Below are 8,595 nucleotides of genomic sequence, written 5' to 3'. Positions count from 1 at the left end.
GGCGAGGCCTGTGGGCTCGGGGAAGCCGAGGAAGCTCACAGAAGCCCGTGGTGAGGGACAGCGGTTTGAATATGATTTTGCCAGACGTCTGGTCCCTCCACACACACACACACACACACACACACACACCCCGGCCCTGCAGTCCGCAGTGGGGACGAATCTCCACCGCAGCTCGGTTCACAGTGACTGTGATAAGTGCCCGGTGGCTGGAAAACCTGCTGCGCGTCGCGGGAAGCACCAGTGTTTTCTGCGATGCTGCGCCTCTTCGCTGAGGTGATTTCTTTCCCCAGGGGATATTTGGCAATATCTGAAGTCATTTTTGGTTGTGACATCCAGGAAAGAGGGGACAAGTACTACTGGCACCCAGAGTCAGAGGCCGGGCTGCTCTTAAACACCCTACAGTGCACGGGACGGCCCCTCGCCCCAGGAATTAACCTGCCCCAGATGCCGGCAGCGCCGAGCAGAAGTGCTGGTAGCAGATGCCAGCTAAGCAGGGCCTGAGACGTGGGACCTGGGACCTGGGACGTGGGACGGGGAGGAGCTTCCCAGGAGCTGCGACTCCAGGCCAGGTGGCTGGAGCCAGCAAGCACAGATGGGATCAGAGAATGCAGGTTGGCTGGGCGTGGGCAGTGGCCAGGCTGTAAAAGCCCATTTTCCCAGGCTAAGGAGGGCTGGACGTCGTCGCTTCAAAGACATTCAGGGGAAAAAAAAAATAAAAAAAATAAAAAAAAAAAGATTCAGGGGTTTTGTGTATGCATCCTAAAGATAATTTTAAATAATTTTTTTCTTTTTTCTTTTTCTTTTTTTTTTAGTGATCCAGGGTGAATTTGTGTAGTGTGAATTTTTTCTTTTTTTTGTTTTTTTGTTTTTGTTTATTTATCCTTGAGAGACAGAGAAAGGGGGAGACACAGGCAGAGGGAGAAGTAGGCTCCCTGCAGGGAGCCTGAGTGGGACTGATCCCAGGACCCCGGGGTCACACCCTGGGCCAGAGGCAGACGCTCAACCGCTGAGCCACCCAGGGGCCCTGTATGTAGTGCAAATCTTTTTTTTTTTTAAATTTTTTTTTATTATTTATTTATGATAGTCACAGAGAGAGAGAGAGAGAGGGAGAGAGAGGGGGGCAGAGACACAGGCAGAGGGAGAAGCAGGCTCCATGCACCAGGAGCCCGATGTGGGATTCGATCCCGGGTCTCCAGGATCGCGCCCTGGGCCAAAGGCAGGCACCGAACCGCTGCGCCACCCAGGGATCCCTGTAGTGCAAATCTTAATCCTTTTCCCATTTCAGCCCTGGCTAGAGGTCTCCCCAGAAGCGACCATGCCTAATCTGTCTCTCGGGCAACCTTTTTGAGCAGATTTGTGCATACACCAGTGTGCATCTCAGTGCTGTTTTTAACATTTTTTTGTTTTTTAAGATTTTATTTATTTACTCATGAGAGACACAGAGAGGCAGAGACACAGGCAGAGGGAGAAGACGGCTCCCTGCCCGGAACCGATGTGGGACTCAATCCTGGGACCCCGGGGTCACGCCCTGGGCCACAGCCGGATGCTCAACCGCTGAGCCACCCAGGCGTCCTGAGTGCTACCTTTTTCTGATTACAAATCAATTCCTGTCCAAGAAAAAGTCACTGGGAACAGAAGTAGGTGACACAGGAAAGTCTTGTGCAATTGCACGCCAGCCGTGCCCTGTGCCCCTCCCCAGTAGCACTGTGGGCCGGTCAAGCCGTCTTGCCAGAGAGGGCCTCAGGGCGTGGGACGGTTTCAGAGGGAAAGCGTGAGTGCAGGCCCAGTGCGGACCAGAGGCCACAGGCAGGTGACCAGGCCCCAGGCCAGAGCTCGCAGGAGGGAGCCGACTGGAAGTGGACAAGACAGATGTTAAGGGCGGAGAGCCTCCAGGCCTCCACCTGACTTGGGCAAGATTCTGCCAAATCAGAGAAAGGAAATGGAATTCATTTCCTGTGCTCTGAGAATGGACAGTCCCCTCAGGGGGGCCAGGGTGCAGGAAGGGAGGGCGGCGGGCCACAGGGTGCGCCCCATCTCACAGTCCGCCCCTGGGGAGTGAGTCTCCGGACACAGGCTGCTGCTTCACCTGGGACCGCATGGTCCCCTCGACCCGTTTGGTCCCTCGACCTGTTTGGCTGGGAGCCAGTGAGCCGGTCAGCCCACGCACAGACTCCCGCTGGGGACTGGGGGCAAGATTCCGCCCCGGAGACAGGAGATAGAGCCGCGTGGCCTGTCTGGTAGAAAGGATGTGAGCACGAATCCCCCCACAGAAGACCTCGTTGTTTATGTTGCACACGCGCTGCCCTTGGCCCGACGCGGGGGCAGGGGCCCTTCCTACCAAGCAAGCTCGAGGCCCAGCGGGCCCCAGAAGGATCTCCGACAGCCCTCAGTTCCACACCATCGCCTGGAGAGCGCCTGGGCTCCCACAGCTCAGGGGCGCTGCGTTAGGGGTCCCCGCCACCCCCACCTACACCACCTCTGCGGTTGTCCCCAAAGCGGCCAAAGGACGAGTTACAGATTAGAAGTTCCCACAACTCCTCCGAGTGTTAGGGCAAGGTAAGTGGGAGGGCAAGGAGCTTGTCCCCTCCCTCGGCCCTCCCTTCCCCCATCTCGACGTGTTCACCAAGCCAGCGGCTCTGCTACCCTCCTGGTTCACGGGCTCTTGCGGCCTCATTACACAGGTGTGGTGGGTTAAACCCTCAGCCATTGAAAACCCGGTCAACCTGCAGCCCCCTCCCCTCCCAGGAGGTTGAGGGAGTGTGTTCCCCAAAACTGGCTTGGTCTCCTTGTGGGTGTCACTAAAAGACAGAACCAAGCCAAAGAACAGGAAGAGGAAGTGGTTTCTGTGCAACAAGTAAGGGGAACACTGGGGATATTTCCCAAGCAGCGTCTCCCCAACAACAAAACTAGGGAAGTTTCAAGGTAAGAGCGCACACCTGTTCATGAAGGGCTGGTGCAACGGGCAAAGGTGCATGGGACTGGGCAGGCTGGGGTCCGCATTTTCAATTCTCTGGTCTGGTATCTGAGTGCTCAAAGGGGCTTGGGTCCCGCAGAGATACCTCAAGAATGTGCACCAGCTCGCTCCTTGGAATCAACACTGGGAGTTTTGCCACTATTTATCGTCCCTGAAAGGATTAGGCTGGCTCCTGGCCTGCTTCTACGGTGCCCCCCACAACACACACCTTGAGCTGTTGCATTCCTCGTGCTTGAGGGGTCTTGGGCAGAAGTCAGGAAGCATAACTGCTTCCTGCTGAGAACGAGCAAGAAGTTGTGGTCTCCCTAGTTAGAGGAGTGAAACTCTCTTTTTTAAAGATTTATTTATTTATTGGGGGGGAGGCAGAGGAGAGAAGATTTTTTTTTTTTTAAGATTTATTTATTTATTTATGATACACACAGAGAGAGAGAGAGAGAGGCAGAGACACAGGCAGAGGGAGAAGCAGGCTCCATGCAGGGAGCCCGATGCGGGACTCAATCCCGGGACTCCAGGATCACACCCTGGGCCAAAGGCAGGCGCCAAACTGCTGAGCCACCCAGGGATCCCCCAGAGGAGAGAAGATCTTAAGCAGACTCTGCTCTGAGCACAGATCCTGATACAGGACTCGATTTCAAGACCTTGAGATCATGACTTGAGCAGAAACCAAGAGTCGATGCTGAGCCAACTGAGCCACCCAGGTGCCCCGAGGAGCGAAACTCTTGGTGCTGCATTTAGATAAGTCTGGGGAGCAGAGGGCTTGGGCTGTAACTTTTCATATCCTCACTGGAGCACGGGACTTAGGTGGACTGTTGCAACCTAGCAGAGACACGTTTCTACCGGCAAGTTACAGGTGCACGGACCAAATACCTTGATCCCTGGGATTGTAGCTGTTAGCGAGGGATCCCGGGAGCTGCATCTTGTAGCTTCCTAGAAGAGTGAGTGGCTAATAGCCCCACGTCAGGTCCTGTCCTGATAGGGCTGAACTGATCCTGAGCTGACCCTGACACCCAGGTCATCCAACAAACCCAGTCACTTGATTCACAGGACTCGAGTTTATTCCGTTTGCTAAAGGGAGGCTTATATTTGCATATTTGTTGAGGGCACACACAACAGTCCCTAGGTGAATTATGTGATTAATTGCTTATTCGGTTTTCGGCATCAGGGAGAGTTAAAGTTGCAAGCTGCCTGGAAAAGGTTTCTGGGAATCCTGTGAGCAGGGTATCAGGCTGATTTTTCCAAGAGCTTTCATTGGTTCCATAAAGTCAATCTTAGTTCTTAAAGCTGTCTGGTTAAGGGTTCCTGGTTGGCTCAGTCAGTACAGTGTGTGACTCTTGATCTCAGGGTTGTGAGTTCAAGCCCCATGTTGGCTATAGAGATTACTTTAAAAAAAAATAATTCAGGACACCCGGGTGGCTCAGCCATTATGCATCTGCCTTTGGCTCAGGGCGTGATCCCGGGGTCCTGGGATCCAGTCCTGCATTGGGCTCCCACAGGGAGCTTGGTTCTTCCTCTGCTTGTGTCTCTGCCTCTCTCTCTCTGTGTCTCTCATGAATAAATAAATAAAATCTTTAAAAAATAAAATAAATTCTTGAGGTTCCTGGTTGGCTCAGTTGGCTAAGTGTCTGCCTTCAGCTTAGGTCATGATCCCATGATCAAGCCCCTCAATGGGCTCTCTGCTCAGCAAGGAGTCTGCTTCTCCTTCTCTTCCGCCCATCCCCCTGCTTCTCCTTGGCTCATGTTCTCTCTCTCTCTCAAATAAATAAAATCTTTGAAAAGAATTAAAATCTTAAAAAAAAAAAAAAAAAAGCTGTCCGGTCACATCAGAGTCTGCATGTCTCTCTCAAGTATGATCTTCCAATCAAAGCCTTAGATAGTAAACCAATGTTTCCAATGGTGTCCTTTTACAAGGAGAACAGATTTTTACCTAATTTATTCAAATAACTGTAATTGTCCTCAGGGGAAGAATACTTGCTGAGAGTTTCCAAATTCTAGAGGGGATCACGTAGGGAGAAAACGATAAATGTTTCCATTTGTTCGCCAAGGAGTATTTTACCAAACTTCTGTAAGTCTTAAATATGTTAAGAGAAAACGTTTCCTTCAATCTGGAAGAGCAAACATAAGAGAACCGGCAATGTTTCAAATAAGAGTCATAAAAACTATCATCATTGTCCTCAGTTCATTTAGTCCCACAGTATTCTTGTCTGAAAGCAGTTTTTCTATTAGTTCCAAAAATTCTTACTCCAGTTTAGTTTTATGATCTGAAGTGTATCAGAAACCTGTATTCATGAAAAGTCTCTTCCAGGAATCTCCTTGAAGATTAAATATGTTTATAAGAGCATCAGAACAATACTTATAAATGACAGAAGACTCAAAAATGGCCATGGGGGGCACCTGGCTCAGTTAAGAGTCTGCCTTCGGCTCAGGTCATGATCCCAGGGTCCTGTGATCGAGTCAGGCTCTCTGCTCAGCTGGGAATCTGCTTCTCCCTCTCCCTCTGCTTCCCCCCTGCTTGTGCTCTCTCTGTCTCACTACCTCTCTCTAAAATAAATGAATAAATAATCTTTAAAAAATAAACAAAAACTAAAATTAACAAAAATGCAATGGGTAAGGGTGCCTGGTTGGCTCAGGCAGTGGACCTTGTGACTCTCCGTCTCAGGGTTGTAGGTTTGAGTTCTACACTGGATATAAACATTGCTTGGCGCCTCTTGATTTACTCTTGATTAGAAATTGTAAACAAAGGTTTTTAATTTTTTATTTTTTTTAGGGACTCTTGGTTTCAGCTCAGGCCATGATCTTGGGGTCCTGAGATCAAGTTCCACACAAGGCTCCACACAGAGCATGGTGTGTGCTTGGGATTCTCTCTCCCTCTCCCCCTCCCCCTGCTTGTGCTCTGCCTCAAAAAAAAAAAAACAAAAAGAAAAAAAAGAGTAAACCAAGGGAGTGCCTGGCTGTCTGAATATGTGACTCTTGATCTCAAGGTCATGGATATTGAGCCCTATGTTGGGGGTAGAGACTATTTAATAAATAGAAGTTTTGTTTTTTGGGATCCCTGGGTGGCGCAGCGGTTTAGCGCCTGCCTTTGGCCCAGGGCACGATCCTGGAGACCCGGGATCGAGTCCCACGTTGGGCTCCCGGTGCATGGAGCCTGCTTCTCCCTCTGCCTGTGTCTCTGCCTCTCTTTCTCTCTCTGTGTGACTATCATAAATAAATAAAAAATTTAAAAAAAAGAAGGGTTTTTTTTTTTTTAAGTGTTGAAAAAGAAGAATAAACAACCAATCTCATTTTAGGACAAAATTACTTTCTTTTTCTTTAAAAAGAATGTATTCCCATTCCTCATTCCTTCCTCACCAGAAACATGTATCTTTCCTTGCATAGAGTTGTTTCCCTTACTATTTTCAGTAGTCTTCATTATATCTCTAACCGTTAGAAACCTTAATTTCTAGTGGAAACTAAGTAGTGAGCAATTGTGAGCTGTTAGACCAGAATCTTACTTGGAAAAGACTTAGATAGCAAATGACTTGAACCTGATTTCTTCTTTAAGCTAGCAAAGCTTCACAGTTTTAAATTACCAAAGATTTTGGAAACTCTTTAAAAGTCTACTTACAGGGGCGCCTGACTGGCTCAGTCAGTGGAGCGTTCAACTCAGTCTCGGGATTGTGAGTTCAAGCCCTGCATTGGGTGTGGAGATTACTTAAAAATAAAATCTTAAAAAAAATAAAGTTTATCTACAAACCTTTTTATCTATTCAACCTTCTTCTTCCCAACAATGACCTACGGAAACTTCATGAGACAGACAAAATCAACTATCATTTTTTTTTTTTTATTTATGATAGTCACACACAGAGAGAGAGAGAGAGAGAGAGAGGCAGAGACACAGGCAGAGGGAGAAGCAGGCTCCATGTGGGGAACCCGACCTGAGACTCGATCCCGGAATCCCAGGATCACGGGATCAAGCCCCGGGCTGAAGGTACTGCTAAACCTCCGAGCCACCCAGGGATCCCCTAAAGTGATTTTTCTTATGTCAAGACTGCTTACAGGTAATGAGGCTGAAAGTTCCAACCCTCTAGTCACCTTGTTGGTTCCCCCAGCAACACCCCCCGCCAAACTTACCGGGTTTCCAAAAGTTACCCCATTTACATAAATTCAGGTGTGGTTGAAAGGGGCTCCTTATGAATAACACGAGACACTCAAGTCCCAGGAACAGTGGATGAAGACCAAATACATATTTATTACAAACCACAATATCACAGCGAGCCAGTTTTACGCCATTTTAGATGTTTTAGTAGCCACATTTTAAACAGTAAAAAGAAATAGATGAACTTAATTTTATTTTTTTTTAAATTTTTTTTATTATTATTTATTTATGATAGTCACACAGAGAGAGGCAGAGACAAGGCAGAGACAAGGCAGAGACACAGGCAGAGGGAGAAGCAGGCTCCATGCAGGGATCCCGACGTGGGATTCGATCCCGGGTCTCCACGATCGCGCCCTGGGCCAAAGGCAGGCGCCAAACCGCTGCGCCACCCAGGGATCCCTAGTTTACCTTTTTTAAATTTTTTTTTTTAATTTTTTTTATTTATTTATGATAGTCACAGAGAGAGAGGCAGACACACAGGCAGAGGGAGAAGCAGGCTCCATGCACCGGGAGCCCGACGTGGGATTCGATCCCGGGTCTCCAGGATCGCGCCCTGGGCCAAAGGCAGGCGCCAAACCACTGCGCCACCCAGGGATCCCCTAGTTTACCTTTTTTAAAAAAAGATTTTGTTTATTTATTCAGGAGAGACACAGAGAGAGAGGCAGAGACTCCGGCAGAGGGAGACACAGGTGTCCTGTGGGGAGCATGCTGCGTGATTCGATCCCAGGACCCCAGGATCACGCCCTGAGCCCAAAGGCAGACAGATGCTCAACCACTGAGCCACCCAGGCGTCCCCATGTTCACATTTTTTAAGCTTACTGATTTTTTTTTTTAAAGTTTTTAGTAATCTCTGTATCCAATGTGGGGCTCAAACTCATGACTCTAGCGATCAAGGGTTGTCAAATGCTCTTCCAACAGAGCCAGCTAGGTGCCCACATTTTTTTTTTTTTTTTTTTGGTGCTAAGTCTGCAGCACGTCCCAGTGGGCTCTGGTCACCTCTCAGGGGCCCCATAGCCACATGTGACTGGTAGGGGCCTTCCCTGCTGTGGCTGAGGCCACCAGGCCACCTGTTTACTGCTGTGTCCTAGTGCCTGGCACATGATGAGGCCCATGATCTGCCATATGTGATCCGGGGTGACCTCTCCTCTGAGCCTCCAGGCGATGCATGTTAGGTACCTTGCCTGTTCAGTGCCTGTTGCTGTCCTTGCTTCCTCAAAGTCACCTGAAGGGCAGCAGCTCCAACTTTGCTTCCTGCCCTCCTCTTTTTTTTTTTTTTTCCTGGCCTCCTCTTAAGAGCGCTTCTCTAAAATTACAAAACGCAGGCTGGGATTACAGAGGTGGCACAGGCTCTGGGGCAATCCAGGAGAGAGCGGGAACCTCTAATCCACGCCCTTGTTTTCTCGGTCCCCTCGACAGCTCGAGGCCACGCCCACCCCGCCCTGACAGGCGTCGGGCGGAACTACAGCCCCCATGATGCAGCGGGAGT

Source organism: Vulpes lagopus, chromosome 8 (genome assembly GCF_018345385.1).
Source record: "Vulpes lagopus strain Blue_001 chromosome 8, ASM1834538v1, whole genome shotgun sequence".
Lineage (NCBI taxonomy): Eukaryota > Metazoa > Chordata > Mammalia > Carnivora > Canidae > Vulpes > Vulpes lagopus.
The sequence above is the reverse complement of the archived record's forward strand: the minus strand, read 5'-3'. Positions refer to the sequence as shown.